Below are 16,422 nucleotides of genomic sequence, written 5' to 3' on the forward strand. Positions count from 1 at the left end.
TCGCTGCGTGTCCAGCATGGTGTAAGTGCGCAGTGTTGGTAAACAGTTCCGCCCTCGTCACTTATACGAGAGCCCAGGTGTCGAGATAGTCGGGCTTTCCCGCACAGCACGTGCCGGCACTGCGGAAATGCAATCCTACTGCACCCACTGATGTCTACGTGCGCAATATAGCTACGCAGGAGGCGGACTAGATGCACATAACCAGCGCCAAGGTCAGGCGATAGTGCAAACAGCCGCGTAAATATGGGTTTCTCCCAAGGCACGTATTCGGGCTACATGAGTGGTAATTAAGCACTCGGCAAAAAGGATCATATTGTAACTGACGGGAAAAAAACGAGCGTATTGGCATAGGGTGCCTGCTTTGCAACCAGGCTCTGTATACGTAAACTACTGGGCTACCACCCGTTGGTAATGACACTCGGAAAGTGAAGTAGCGTGCCAGATGAACAGACAGGTTAACTTCTCAAGCACATCATAAAATTTGTATCTCTCTATGTACGTTCGTATTATTTCTCCATTTCGAGACAATCTTGAGATCACGCCCGCCAGCAAAAAGGAGGAACCTGTTCCTTCAGCGTATACGAGGCGTTGTTCCCGTGAGAGCGTTTCGAAAAAGAAAGGTAATACGCCAAAGATATGAAATCCAATTGCTTCCACAAATCGGCCACGAAGAAAATATTCTGTAACGCTTGAAATAAAGTGTAACAGAGATTTCTGACGTGTTACACTTGCAGCATGAGCTGTATGTAATGTCAGTGATGAAAAAACAATTTAGCGTATTTATGAAGTTTTTCTTTCGTTTTGCTCGGAGGACTTCAAGCAGAATAAGTGCGATGAGCTCCAGGAATCACATGAGCTTGTCCATAACTAATGAGCAGAACGACATTGATCCTCTGAGGTCCCGATTCCGTCCAGCTCAGCAAATTGGGTAAAAACAGTTAAATGCTCTCGTGTTGGGATGGAGATCGTGAAAGTGAACAAAGCCTCTCTATAGAAGACCTTCGAATTTCTACAGGAGAGTGATGTGTAGTTTGTTCGTCGCAGAATCAGAAGTGAGGGTCTTGAATAAGACGCTTTAATCCTAAGCGACGCGCTCCAACACTTCCGAGTCCGTCATTTATTTACAAAGGTCTTGGCCAGTACAAAGCAAACATGGGTGCCACCATACTTGAGAAAAACAACTTAAGCTTTCGCAGCGTATTCGTGGGTAATGGTGCACCACCGTGCATGGCACAACATGGTTGTTTTCGTCCGAGCCGATAAGCTTACTTTTCTTTCCGGGAAAGGCAGCACTTTAGACGGCTTTAGTTCTTCAAGGGTCTTGGAAGTCCCTGTCCACTTTTTGTTCGAAAGGAAAGAAAGAAGAGCGTCCTCCAAAAGCTGGAGAACTAAAATATCTCGGTTATAACAATGACGGCACACGACATAATGCTGTCGGTGTATGTTTAGTTTAAACAAAATTGTGTGTAGGCCACCATAAACAAGGATGCCTGTACTCGAAGAAAGCGTAGAGACTGCATTCGAAGTCGAAACGTGTGACCTGCCTTCTACTCCGGGTGACCCGGAGTAGAACACCCCTCTTTCCTACCATCTGCCACCCCCCCCCCCCCCCAAAAAAAAAAATAAGAAACTTGCACGCGATGGAAGGTGGCACGCTTCCTCCCCACTTTCCACCGTTGCGTGCGCCAGACTGAGCCGCGATGGCCGGCTCACCATCGCACTGTTTAATTCCCACACAGAGTATACGGCGCGCTGCGAAAATTCTAGCGCCGACAATTCTATCGCCCTCGGACTTCGTACGGAACGTCACAACGACGCCAACGGCAGAAGTGCGTCTGGACTGTCCGTACAATTGCTATCGCAATAAAACGTCGAAATCACCCCGCAGTTATATCCTTTCCTCCTCACCTCCGTACTCGGTGCGATACCCTGAGGCTTGTGATATACCCTGAGATAAATATGCGCATCAGAAAATAACCTTCCCTCGCGATAAATATACCGGAGTTTTCTTTTTTTAATATATTTAAACAGTATGTTTTTCACAGCCCGGGAAGCTTTTCAACTTGTTAAAATTGTGCCTAAAAGCAGGTGCACATAATTGCTGCTTTGCTGCAGAACGATAGCAACGAAATACAGAAAAAGGGGACGAAAAGAAAATACATATAACTTAGGGCAATTAAGGTATCATTTAAAACGAACATATTGTGAACAAAATTTTAAGCATTTTCCATAATACGATTCACGGTGTTTTAACAGCATTGCAATGCAATTCTGGTACTCATAAGCGTTTACATTTCTCGTTAATTAAAAACTATAAACGCACGATTCCTCCGAAAACGCTTTTCCGTAAGAGAAATCAAAGCAGGTTAATTAAACTCCTATATTCCACATACCAATGAATTCAAATATAAAAGAAATAAGACATTTCGAACATTACGTCGCCGTTTGAGAGCGTTGTTGACATGAAAAACAATAAAAACCTAAACAATAAACACCGTCGCCTGTGTAATGAAAAAATATAGAACGAAAATGTGGTGCTTTCTATTTTTCGTTCTATTGAAAAAAAGTTTTCATGCGCTGCATTTGCGCGTGTAACGGATCACAGTGATCGAATTTCTGTTGACTTTTTCCAGGTAAGCCAAGCTTGCATGGCTTATTTTCTTTTTTTTTCTGTTCCTTCTTGTCGACGCCGTTGTGGCGCATGGCGTCATATTGCAAACGATGTCAAGTCGTGCTGGCCAAAACTAGTAAAGAGCAAGATAATGGTGTTTTTGGAATTTTCAAGTGCACCGGAGACATCACGCGCCGCGTATATTAAATTCGCGACGCATCCTTCGTTCCTCGCACTTCTTGAATTTCTTTCTGTCTCTCGTGTTGATTTCGGCTTGCGATATCACGCGACCTCTTGATGGAATTGATGTGGATTCCGTGCGCTGTTATTTAACTCGCGTTTTTTCGCAGGACCAGCTGTCGCTTATACCATATGAAGTATTGTTGTTTATCTGAAGACGATTCATCTCGTTGCTGCTGTCGTTTTATGAAACACTTCACATGGCCAATATATATATATATATATATATATATATATATATATATATATATATATATATATATATATATATATATATATTATAAAGGTATGCAGAGTAGCTGGGCAAACATATCTTGCTGATGATGTCTCTGTAGTACGACCATGATTTAGTTAAGCAACTTTTCGGCTTTTTTTTAAAATACAGCATAATAGAAAGGCTCGAATTTTTCTGCGCCTAAATAATAAATTCTGCAATAATACCTGTATTGAAGAAGAGCTTAGTGTCTTCTTCCTTTTACCGTGAGGCGTCTGGCTGAGCCATCATTTACAAGAAAGATGTGTAGGCACTTCCATCTTTTTTATTTACTTTTACAAACTTTTTTGCTCTCCTTATGTTGTGAGGCGAAATATTAAGATTGTGTGATTTCGAATGATGTCGCGAATCTTGCAAAAATTCAGAGCGACAAAAGAAAGTATAGCTTAGCATAATTTGCGTTATAAATAATTATCGTGCGCACAGCTTCTTCGAAGGAAAATTCTTTCTAGTCTTCTAGCTGACGTAATAAAAGATGCCACGTGATACACATAATTTATATAAGCAAGAAAGCACTAATAATAATAAATTCCAAACTAAAATATTTTATCGACATTAGAAAACTTGTTTCTAATGTGGCGCAAATAAGATTGTTTCACTATAATAATAAGTGTTCATATCCAATTTGTGTATGATTGAAATATGGACAACTCCGAGCTTTTCTAGAATGGGGAATTTGTCACCTACGGGGCACTTTCTGACGGCGATATATTCGGCGTATCAAATGTTAGCGTCGTGCAGTACAACTTATCCCTATATTTTGCTTATTACCATGAACTACGCGATAGTGGGGATACTTAGCCTGAGGCTACTTTTTTATAGCAATACTGAAGGCAGGTCTAAACTTTAAGGATGTTCTCGGGCCACAAAGTTGTGTAACTTAACAAAGAAGACAAAAATAATGGCCGGTATTCAAGTGTGGCAGCTGAAAGCTGCGTTTTTTTTTTTTTTTTCGTTTGCGTGTATTCGTTAACTAATGTCAGTTGCAACGCGGACAATACTGTCTCATTCCTAACAATTGAGGGCGTAGCCGTGTTTCGGCCGCACAAACGTGAATGAAATGGTTCCACGTGCGAAATACTCACACAATGCATTTTCATAAATGCACCCCCCCCTACACCACCCCGGCCGCTTGCGTCAAGATTCTCGAAGTCTCTCGAGGCTTTCCTCACGCTTCTGCGCTTGCAGGCTCCTTCGCTTGTTTTCCAAAGACATACCACGCACACGCTCGTCTAGACGTAAGGCAATCGGTACAAACGTCTCCTGCTCTCGGGTATAAGAATATATGGCCGAGTGCCCTCTTAGAGGCTCACTAAGATGCAATGGCAATGCGGGCACAATCAACGACTCGGCTTGCTGCCTTCTTTCGTCACGCATCTTTGTCCATTGCGTAGAAACGCCTTCACATAATATGGCTCGCATTCCCACGGAGATTGAGGGCACTAAAAGCCGAAAATTGTGTGCAGAAAGACGTTGCGGCAAATAAACACAGAGGCCGCCAATCTCACTAGGAATTATAGAGATTGACGGTAGCACTGGTATGACTCAAGAGGAAGCTTTAGCTCGGGTGCTCCTACCTAAATACATGTAAAAGGAGAATTCGTTTTTCTCAGCAACCGCTGCACCAAATTTCGCGAGGTTTCTTGCATTTAAAAGAAAAACATAAAATCAAGTGACTGTCGATTTACAATTTTTTATTTTCGTTCTCAATTATTTATAAAAAATTGCCAAAAATCGAAAATTTAAAAAGAAAGACCTATCGCGTTTACAACTCTGTAACTAAACAACGAAAAACGATAATACAATTCTGTGAATTGCACCTAATGCACCTAATTGCACCTAAAGCGGACAAAATTGATGTGTTACACATGAATATACAAAAATTTAGTAATGCAGAAATACAGCTTTTACAGAACTGTTGTAACCAACGTAACAATTATTATAAGATGTAAAATGACATATTCAATTTGTCCGCTTTGAATGATCCAATGGATGCTGTTTACAGAACCGCGATGTCTGTTTTAGGTGCAGAGCTATAAATTTGTAAACTTCGTTCTTCTGTATTTTTCAAACGGTCGAATATTTGAAAATTATTTTAACAAAATTCAAGCCCTAAATCGAAATTCCGCTTCCAACAGTCACTAAATATTACCTTCTCTCTTAAATGCAACAAATTTCATTAAAATGGGTCCAGGGGTTATCTCATATAAACGTTTTTGCGTTTTGCATGTATTTGAATAGGCCCCGTCGGAGTTGGGCCCGAGCTAAAGCTTCCTCTTAAGGCAAAAAAAAAAATCTGTGAGAAAGATAAGAGACAGAGCATTTAGGAAATTTATGTATAGTACTTGAAATAGGAATAAACCAAAAGCGACACTAACAATGAAACAACATGATCCACGGAAGAAAATAGTCATGTTAGCAGCTAAAGAAAAATGTGTGTTTTGGGACACTGTACATAAAAAAAATCTCTTGGAAAAGCAGCATTCTTGACCGCTTAATTCCAAAAAGCTGTAAACATGAAGCCAAAAAGAAATTCATTGCGATACATTTTTTTAGGGAAGCTGCTTACCCAATGAAGTTATAAAAGAGCACACTATCATAAATGAAGAGCATCGCGATATAATTCCTCGAATTGTGGCATTGCCCCTAAAGTATTTGCAAGGAAATAACTCTTTTGTCCATTTTATGCAATAATGAATGTAGTTCGCACTCAGCTCTGTGTAAGCTGCAGCGTTGGAACGTTTTTTTTTATGTGTGCTGTAAAAATTGGGAGCTGCCTGATAGTGGCAATGACAGTTGACGACAGCATACTAATAGCACAAAAGATCACACGGAGCTATATTATATCTCGTGAGTAGCCCGTTGTTTCGGAGACCTAGGTTTCTTCGAGTGACTTCTTCCTAAATAACATCAAAATGGTAGGAGAGAGGACGACGAAGTTACTGTGCTCGGTTGCTGGTTTTCTTCTGGTGCTGCAGTTTTTCTCTGTTTACATTATTTTCGTGCATCAATAACAAGCGACGACGTTTGTGCTGAACCCTGAAGTCTTCTACTCTGCTGGGAGATCCTCCCCGCGGAGCCTGCCATGGAAGATATGGTCTTGGACGCGTCTGGCGGTCAGCATAGACCGCCCGCGGCTCGGAAGCGGCTCAGTTCGGCAGTAGGATCCGACGCTACTGATTCCGAGCTTTCTGACTCAAGATCGGAAGATTCGGATGCTTTCATACCTGTCAAGCACCGCCGCCCACGACGGACGCCTCCGGCGTCGTCCTCAAGTGAAGGGACTGTCATATACAGCACTATCAAGACTACGACAGTAGCTTTCATTCCCATCGACGCGATGGTAAGCCTGAATGCTATCTCTCGACAGAAACTTAATGATTTCTTCTTCAAACTTGCCCCTGGACTAATCCAAGAGGTTCGCGTGAATCCCTGGAAAAATGTCATTGCCGTTGACACGACTGATGATAAGATGGTGCAAACACTACTTGGTTTGTCTGAAATCTGTGGGGTTCGCACACGTCCCTACATACCACAGGGTACGAATATAGTGGCTGGTGTCGTATCTGATGTAGACTTGGATCTCAAAGACGACGTCTTTAAGAACATGATCGTTTGCACGCCACCATGCAAAATAATTAGCGTTCGAAGGCTGGGCACGTCAAAGTGCATGAAGATACTTTTCGCCTATGGAAAGCTGCCTAGTCATATAAAGGCTGGACTCGTGCGCTATCCTGTTCGACCTTTCGTACCACGGCCTTTGCAATGCCATAAATGTTTCAAGATTGGTCATGTTCAGGGCTTTTGCACCAGAGATCTAGTCTGTGCCAAATGCGGTGGGAATCACCATGTAGATTCCTGTGAAAGTCAGGCATATCGGTGCCCTAACTGCAATGGTAAACATTTGGCAACGGATAAAGGATGTCCCTCATTGAAGAATGAACTAAAGGCACTAAAAGAAAAAGCCATAAAGAAGGCAGCAGGAGATGAGAGCTCCCGTCGCCGTAGTGCTGCCCCAGCGACTGGAAAAGTAGCGCGTTCAAAGAGTGACAAAGAAACAACACATCAGAAAGTAGGGGGGCGGACCTTCTGCCTCTCAGACACATCTTGGCCAGCGCTTCCATCGAAACCACCGGAACAAGTATCTACAAAGACTTCGACCACAGTGGAAAGCACTGCAAACACAGTACCTAAACCGGTATCAGCCAACGACGATGTGCAACTTGTCAATCTTCTAAAGATTAATCGCCGGTCGCCAGACACCAGCAGCGTCAGCAGCAGAGCAACTTTTGGAGGCACTCGTTCCTGTCCTCGACGGCCTTCGCTAGACATTTTACCGGAAACAATTCTAACAGTTGTCAGCAGCCTTGCCCCTTTGTGCTGCAATGGAATGTCAGGTCGATGCGACCGCGGCACGCTGATTTAGCCCTTCGACTAGTCGCTATGAAGACTCCACCAGACGTTATAGCGCTTCAGGAAACCAACGTAAGGAAAGACGAATATCGATTGCCAGGCTTCGTGGGTGTCCACAGTAACACTCGATGCGCGGAACCAGCTTGTGGCTCTTTCCAGTGTGTGGAGGCGGCGCATACGCGCAATGCTTCAAAAGCATCAGTGTACGTTCGTGCTGACTTGGCCTTCGCGGTTATTGACACAGACGGCATCTGTGACGATGAGTTTGAGTGTGTAGCTGTTACTGTGAGCCTCAGAGGTGTGTATACGACGGTGGCAAGCATATACAACAGGCCTACACGTTCTTCCGATACCTCGCTACTTGAGTGCTTAGTGTCTCGGTGTGGTGCGTCGTTTGTGTTATGCGGAGACTTTAATGCCCACCATCCACGATGGTGTAGCCGTCCCCAAGACAATCGTGGAGCAGAGATTAACGAGTTCATTATCAAGAACGATCTCCAAATACTGAATGACGGTTCACCTACATTTATTGGTAGAGGAAAGGAGCATTCCACTATAGACCTTGCGATAACAACGAGAGATGTGTGCTTAGCCTGGTCATGTGAACCCGACCCGTGGGGCTCAGATCACCTACCCATTTGGTTAACACCAACACATACTGCGGGTCGCCAGGATGTCGTTTATACAGTTACTAACTGGGACAAGTTCCGACAGCTGATCTCAGAGGCACCATCTCAAGACAGCCTATTTAAACTTATGAGTGAGTGCTTACAAAAAGCTACAGTACAACGAAGACGGAATATCGGCAAACCAAATCCCGATCTAAAGCTTTTGTGGCTCCGCGCATGCCGACGGCGCGCTTATAGACGGGCACAGCGCTCTAAACGACGCACCGACTGGACTATATACAATCGCCTTGATGCAGCCATACGGCGGCATACAAAACAGCTTCGTCGCAAGAGCTGGGAAGCTTTGTGTAGTTCGTTGCATACTGGAAGTGGTTTTGGAAATGTATGGCGCATACTGAAGGCTCTCCGCACTCCTGAAATCTGCAAGAATCCTACGGCTACATTGAGCATAGCGACTGGCCAGTCACCAAAAGTAATAGCAGAGGCATTTGCAGACATTTTCGTCTCTTCTGCATCCAGTGACACCACAATTAGCGAGCTTCCTTCTTTGACAAGTCACAGCACCGTAACCGCTTCCTGCGGTCCAGCTTGCTACATGGACGAGGCAGATTTCACTCTTGAGGAGCTGCGACACGCGCTTAGCCTCTCCAAACGCCGCACTGCTCCAGGCGCAGATGGTGTGACGTACCAAGCATTGCGGAACGTTGATAAGAGTTTCCATGACCGTATGTTCGACGAGTATAATGAAGTATGGAGAACCGGTGTAATCCCTGCTGAGTGGAAATCGTCCGTGGTAATACCAATTTTAAAGCCCGGGCGTCCGGCAAGGCACCCCAAGTCCTACCGACCAATATCCCTAACTTCAAACATCATCAAGTTAATGGAGCGAATGGTCTTGTTTCGCTTAGATGTCAGGCTAGAGGAGCTGAATTTTTTCCCTGATGTCATGAGTGGCTTTCGTCGCCACCGTTCGGCTCTGGACAGCATATCAGACCTTGTCTCAGCACTCGCATTTGCTAAAGAAAACGAGCATTCCGCCTACATGCTCTTCCTAGACACAGAGCAAGCTTTCGATTCAGTTCCGCATAAGGCGATTATTTTCGCTCTTGCAACCGCGGGAATTTCGGGTCGTCTGCTACAGTTTGTGCATAATTTTCTATCGGAGCGCTGGATGAAAGTGCGTGTCGGAGGAGTAACTAGTGAATACCGAAATGTGAAGTGCGGTGTTCCACAGGGCAGCGTATTATCGCCGCTTTTGTTTAACGCGGTACTCGCCGCGCTTCCAAGTCGTTTGCCTCGAGACACTGACTTCCCTGTGAGCATAGCTGTCTACGCAGATGACATTGCTCTTTGGATAAGCGGCCCTTCGCACCTTGGTCCGCGGCTTCGTGCAAGCTTGCAAAGAGCTCTCAACGCTACTTCGGAGTACTTGGGTGAAGTTGGCCTGCTCATATCACCTTCTAAGTCGGCTGCAATAGCATATCACCCTAAACAACGCGCTCGTCGAACAATGAGCCGACTGTATCTTGACGAAACGCCTATAAGCTGGGTGCGTCAACACAGTTATTTGGGGTTAATTGTGGATGATCGCATCTCTTGGCGTCCTGCCGTTAAATCTGTACGACGCAAATCACACTCCCTTCTTAAGTATGTGGCCGCCTTGACTGCTCGAGGTGCTGGTTGCGACCAAACAACGGCTCTTCAGGTGTACCAGTCTTCTGTACTCTCAGGCATGCTGTACGCATTACCAATTTTGAACATACCACCTAGTTTGATGGCCCAACTGGAGCGAGATCATCGCATTGCCCTTCGACTAATGCTTGGATTACCTCGTGAGGCGCAATCTATTGCATTACTTACTGAAGCGCATCAGTTACCCCTGAGGCTGCAAGCAGATCAGAGAGCTCTATATCATATTGAGCGTCTGCACCGCACATCGAATGGTCAATCGCTCCTTGATCGTCTGATTCACCGCCCATTATCTCGCATGGGAAAAATGGCGGCATTATTTATGGATATCACTACGATTTCTGAACATGCTGCTTCAGATACGTCTCCGCCTCCAAAAGGTAGCACGAAACACGTATTCCCCATTTTCCTCACAATCCCTGACATGCACAAAAAGTCTGATATGGCTGTTTCGGCAATATTCCAATTGGCTCAGTCTCACTTGTTCGAAAAGTTTCCAGATTATCTTCAAGTTTTCACAGATGCATCTGTACACAACGACGGTCAAAGCGCCTCTGCAGCTTTTTACTGCCCTTCAACTCAGCTACGACGTATCTTTAAAATACCTCATCCAACTTCGTCAACAACTGCGGAATTAGCAGCGATTAATGTTGCACTGAAATACGTGCAAGAGGAGTTAATTACATCGAAGGTTGTCATCTTTACGGACTCCCGTGCTGCCCTTAGCAGGTTACAACGCAGTGAGCTTGATTGTCCACTTGTGCGCAGCATTAATGACTCTGCGAGCAAAATTACATCACGTGGGGTATCTGTCGTTGCTCAATGGATACCTTCACACGTAGGAATCACCGGCAATGAAGAGGCTGATCGGCTCGCTTCAAGTTGCGTTCATAACAACTGCGACTGCCCAGAAATTTTGTGCAAGCTTGATGACGCTCGTCTGCTCATTCGTCGCCACCTACTCAAGCAGCATCCAGATCAGCGCGTCGCAAATGGAACGTTCCCGCCCCGTGTGCGTGGTCGAGGGTTGCCTCGTCGCGCTAGAGCACAACTGCTCAAGCTGAGGGTTGGTTGCGTGAACGTGCACGAACGTTTGTACAGACAAGGGCGTGCGGAAAGTCCATTGTGTACGTCTTGTGGCTGCTACGAGACACTTCAGCGCCTTATATTTGAGTGTCCCGCTCTCAGTGCGCAGCGCATGTCGCTAGTGAGAAGCTATCATCTCCTTGGCCTGCGGTGTGCGACACTCGAGGAATGTCTATACCCCAGTGGCTCTGCATCTAAACGTGATCAGGCCCATCGCGCCCTACTAACCTTTATAGAACTAACTAACTTAGGTTCACGTTTGTAGCATGAACATTCAGCATTCTGTAGTAGCGTGACCTTCAGTGACCGACTCTACTGTGTGTGATCAGTACTGTACCCTAACGCTTCTTCCATCGAAGATGGGAGGTGGCGGGTTCAAACACCTTATAGTGTACATTGTGAACCGACTACCGGTGAAACGGTGATTACGTGCAGCTTTACTTGCCGTCTTATCGTGGAGAACACAATTAGCCGCATAGCGAACTAACCATGGATGTGGTTGAGAATTGTGGAGGCTGTTCGACGCGGCGTCACTTTAACTCCGGCTGCAGAGTTCTACTTTAGTCTTTAGATTTGACGTGTTGCAGTGTTCTACTTTTGTCTTTAGACTTGTCCTGTTGCTCTCCTTTCCTCTTTCCTTTTCCTCCCCTCCTTCCTATCTTCCATTTCTGTGTTGATGTCACCTCCCTTCAGAGGAGTAGGCAGGCGTTGTGCCCCTTCCGGTGGCAGTTGCCAGCCTGCTCCTCGCTTTCCCTTTCCTGATACCTGTGTATATGGGTATATGTGTTAAAAACAAATAATAATAATAAAATGGTAGACTTCCACGTAAATGTTTTGCAGGTTAGAATAGGCTGTGGAAACGACGCTACTTTGAATATTTGAACAACTTTCCTTTGTAACAATTGCTACGATTAGGTGGATGTCTCATTTTTTCTTTATTAAGTACTTCTCTCCACCTTGCGGGTTTCCGCGTAACTATTTTGTCAAATTCTTGCCTTTGCTTCGAGATGACAAGTTCGATTTCGTCCTATCATCTGCTAGCCGCCTGGTTAGCTAAGTTGCAAGAGTTGGTGCCCCGGAAAGGCGCTGGTGTCCCGGGTCCGAGTCCCAGACCAGGGCGTATTTTTCTTCAACTGCGAGGATTTTCTTTAGAGGAACCCGTATGGGTTTTCTTTGTAGCAATTGCTCCAATTGGGTGGATCTCTCATTTTCCCTTTATTAACTCACATAATAATTTAATATTAGATGTCTTGATATGAAATGCAAGGAAAATACTAAAAATCTTTACTCCATAATTAGAAACACATTCAATAAAGATTGCTTGCTGTACATATTCAATCTCTGATGACGCAACCGACATACATGTGGTGGTACAGCCCCTAAGTCTAAAATCTTAAAGAAAACCTGCTTCGCTCATACTTAAGGCGAATGTTACGGTGACGGATTAGGCTGAGAACCCCATATAGACCATTTCAGCGACTTAGAACGGCGATAAAACGGCGATATAAAGCTCTGGCGTACGCTATATTTGAAGAAGGAATCGCGCACATGTTGCTTCTTAAGCTGAATTGATTTCAGGGGTCTTTCGATCTCGGAGTGACCGCTTTCACGTCACGTCCTAACCAAGAAAGTCGTTACTCTCAGCACTTTACAGTATTCTTGCTGCTACGTTTCAGATGCAGAAAAAGAAATGTGAATACCCTTAAGTGAACTGTTATAATGAAGAGCGCCTGCAGCTCCAAAATATTTGGTACTCCCAGGTCGCTGAAGTACAGACTCGTGAAGAATGAATTCGATAAATTTGTATGCTAGGTGGATCCATCTTTTCCTGCTCGGAGTAAAGAGATTGCCCTCTTTACTGTCTCTTTCGTTATTTCTGCACATGATATTTTTCGATGAACTGGAAAAGAAAAACGAAGGATGGAGGAAACAGCCTGCCTGGTAACATAACCAGAGGTTGGCGCAGTAATATCGCAAAATCACCAGTATTTGATGGACCATGGAATGAAATAAAGAATGGCATCATGGCACCGACGTTGTGCGACCAGGGTGGTGGCACCTCGTTCCGCTGCGCCACCATATTGTGTCAAAATTCGTATAAGGCCAACTGTGTCGCCAGCTTAAATTTGTGTTCAAGGCTCAGTTGGTGCGTAACATTTAGCCGGTTTTGCCCTTTGTAAGGTGCAGATGCATTACAGTGCTCGCATTTAATTTCGCGTCGTGGCAGGCGCATTTCGGGAGCGGATGAATTTAGGAACGCTCACAAACTTTGATTTAGGCGTGACTTTGAGAATACTAGGTAGCCACAATAATCTAGAGACCTTTACCACGCCTTCTGGAATAGCATATACCGAGTGTACTTTTTTTTCTTTTGGCTGTACGAATTTTTTAAAAATTGCCTGTGGCGGATCGAAAAATTCTAATCCTTTATCTAAATTACCCGATCGGGCAGCCATTACTTCTAGGAGAAATCAAAATACATAGCCGGTGAGTTCGCAAAGCGTATCCACTCGGAACGAATTCTCCGGACTGCACCAATTTCGAGATAATTTTCAAAGTGTCCGACGAAATGCATTAGCAATCCAGTTATTTTCTTCAAGAAAGTGCTGTTTTAATCATTGAAGCACAAAAGTAACTGGAACGACTATGCATTTTGTCAGACACTTTGAAAATTAATATCCGGAAAGTTGTGCAGTCTTGAGAATTCGTTCCAAGTGAGTGCGCTTTGGGAACCTACCGGCTATAATTCGTAGATTGAAATTGTGGCCGTATTGTTAACGATTAAAAGTAAATAACTTAATTATGTTAAGTATAGAACTATTTTGATCACTCGTAGAAAGTAATTGAAATCAAGGATTATCGTGGTGCTATCTGCCACGGGCAATGTTTTAAAATTTGGTGTAGCTAAAAAAAACAAACCAGTATAGTCATATCATAAGAAGCCAACAAACACTGACACCAAGGACAACATAGGGGAAATTACTTGCGCTTAATAAATGAAACAAAGAAACGACAAATTAATGGAAATTAAAGTGGATGGAAGTGGATGAAATTAAAGTGGAAGCCGTAGGTGGGAACTGAACCCACAACATTTGCACTTCGCGTGCGATGCTCTACCAATTGAGCTACCGCAGCACTGTTTCCCCATCCACTTTCTTGGATATTTATGTGTCCTAGTAGAACCCTGGGAGTGTTAGCCAGCGCCACCACTCACAGACCTTGGCGGCGGACGTGGAACGTCTCTTTTGCCGCAGGCGTCACGAGAACGTGATCTTTTTCCCCTATGTTGTCCTTGGTGTCAGTGTTTGTTGGCTTCTTATGATATGACTAATAAAAATCGGGCCCCTTGGTTAACCCCCTTTCTTCTCGTCTAAACCCGTATAGTGTCGCATTAGGAAGTTAAACCAGACCAATCATGCAATTAGCCGCTGCTACCACACATGCACTAGGACACATGCACACGCAAGCCGAAATCGACCACGCCTGCATAAGATGATGGCGAAGCGGCCCTAATTTGGACTGCTGCCTCAGGCAGCATATGGAAGTTTGATATTTTGCTGAAAGTGCTGGAATTAATGAAAAACTCTATTTTCACAACGGAGGTATACCGGCGAAGGTGGAGCCCTCAGTCCAGGGCCCCTGTGGCCTTTGCCACCTTGCTAGCTCTGTCGATCAGCTTGAGCTGTTCTTCAGGCTTCGAGCAGGACAGCGCAGCCTCCCACTGCTCCGGTGTTGGTGTTTTGTGTACCGGCGCTACCTTTGGTTTCTGGCAGGCCCATGTAACGTGGTAAAGTGTTGCGTGTTCCCCGCATAGCGGGCATTTATTGTCATATGTTGACGGATAGGTTTAGCTGAGCAGACTCAGATTGGGGTATGTATTAGTCTGCAGTTGTCTCCAGGCAACCGACTGCTCTCTTCACGAGTCTGTGGGGAGGGGGGTAGATCCTCCTTAGGGCTCTTTGGTTTTCTAAAATTGCTCCATAGTGCCTGGTGACTGTGTCCGGTTCCCCGTCGTGGTGCGCACCCCGGTTGACGCATGCTCGGGGGTTGGCGTCGGCACGCTGGAGTAAGCGATATATTGTCTCATGGAATTCGTTACCTAAAACAGAAAAAAAGAAGGCTAATAAACACACACACACAGAGAGAGTGAAAACAAACAAACAAAGCTTGTAAGGACTCGTGCATCATGTTGTCGGGAGAATGTGATATGAAAAATCAGCAAGTTATAGTTTTTTGGGAAAACCACAAATAAAAAAAAATTGAAACGTCAAAAGCTCTTTATAACCTCCCTACTACCTTCGGTTTGACGGTTGGATGACAATTTTTCCCTATCATGAATTCTACTCAATGTTCCATGAACCGAGTTCAAATTTGCTTGCAGCGCACGGAGACACCAATTTCATGCATGACTGCGCTTTCAAACCAGCGTGTGTCCTTTAAGCATCTTTAGCTTTAGTCTGTCGTCCCAAAGAATGCAATTTCCCTTCTACTTCTATCAACACCACCTGGGAGCCACAAGTTGCCGATTCTTATCACCGAAAGCTCGACTGAGTGTCAGCCCGTACTTAGTAGTGAGCGCTTCTCTGGTTTTCTGTGATAACCGCGTAACGAAAAAACAAAGAAGTATGAATACGAATACACACGTTTCTATGATTGCATGCCACGTGAGGAGCAACATACTCTATATTTTGGACAATGTGCAAGTATCTGCGTGCCATGCTTAGAAAATATCCTCGGTCTATTCCGAGACGTAACAAAAGGGTGCATGATGGTGCATATATTCGGTATGTTTCGAGCTCGCACACTTTAATGCCTGCATTCGCTTGTTCCACAGTTTGCCATTGAAATTGCGCTCCACGCTCTGATAAACGACATACACCGGCTGCTTTGCAAAAAAAATTTTTTTTTTATTAAGGGAAAATGAATAGTCCCGATGACAAAAAATGACAGTGACACTGCACAGGGGCACTGCCAAGCTTTATAGATAAGAAGACACCAATCATGCTGTAACGCTGACGCGATAAACCGATCTTCAAGGCATGTCGCCGCGACCTGCACCATGAGCACTACAGAGTCATTTGTCTCTCCTGACGCATCAAACTTTAGCTCTACATTTTGCATGTATTTGTTTGGCGAAAGAAAGTCGCAAGCTCCTCACGGGCAAGCGATGAAAGTGCAATCAAAGTGCCATCAATCAGGCGGATGAGTTTAATGCGCAAATCTTGAGTAATAGTCGTGCCAGTGGAGCATCGTGTTGGCGTAGTCAAAGTTGCCCTCGGGTACGTTGCGAGAGGTGGTGTGTGCAGACGCAATGTTCATTCCGTGATGGTTGCCTAAGATATGAGACGTCGCTGATAGAGAGAAGAAGGAGAAAACACTTTGAAATATGTTTCGCATTTGATACACGGGGCAGCCATCTGAGAGAAGTAAACTTTTCTGCTTTAGCGATACGTGAACACTTCGCCAGACTCTTGCGTTTG

The sequence above is a fragment of the Dermacentor andersoni genome, chromosome 11 (assembly GCF_023375885.2).
Source record: "Dermacentor andersoni chromosome 11, qqDerAnde1_hic_scaffold, whole genome shotgun sequence".
NCBI classification, from domain to species: Eukaryota; Metazoa; Arthropoda; class Arachnida; order Ixodida; family Ixodidae; genus Dermacentor; species Dermacentor andersoni.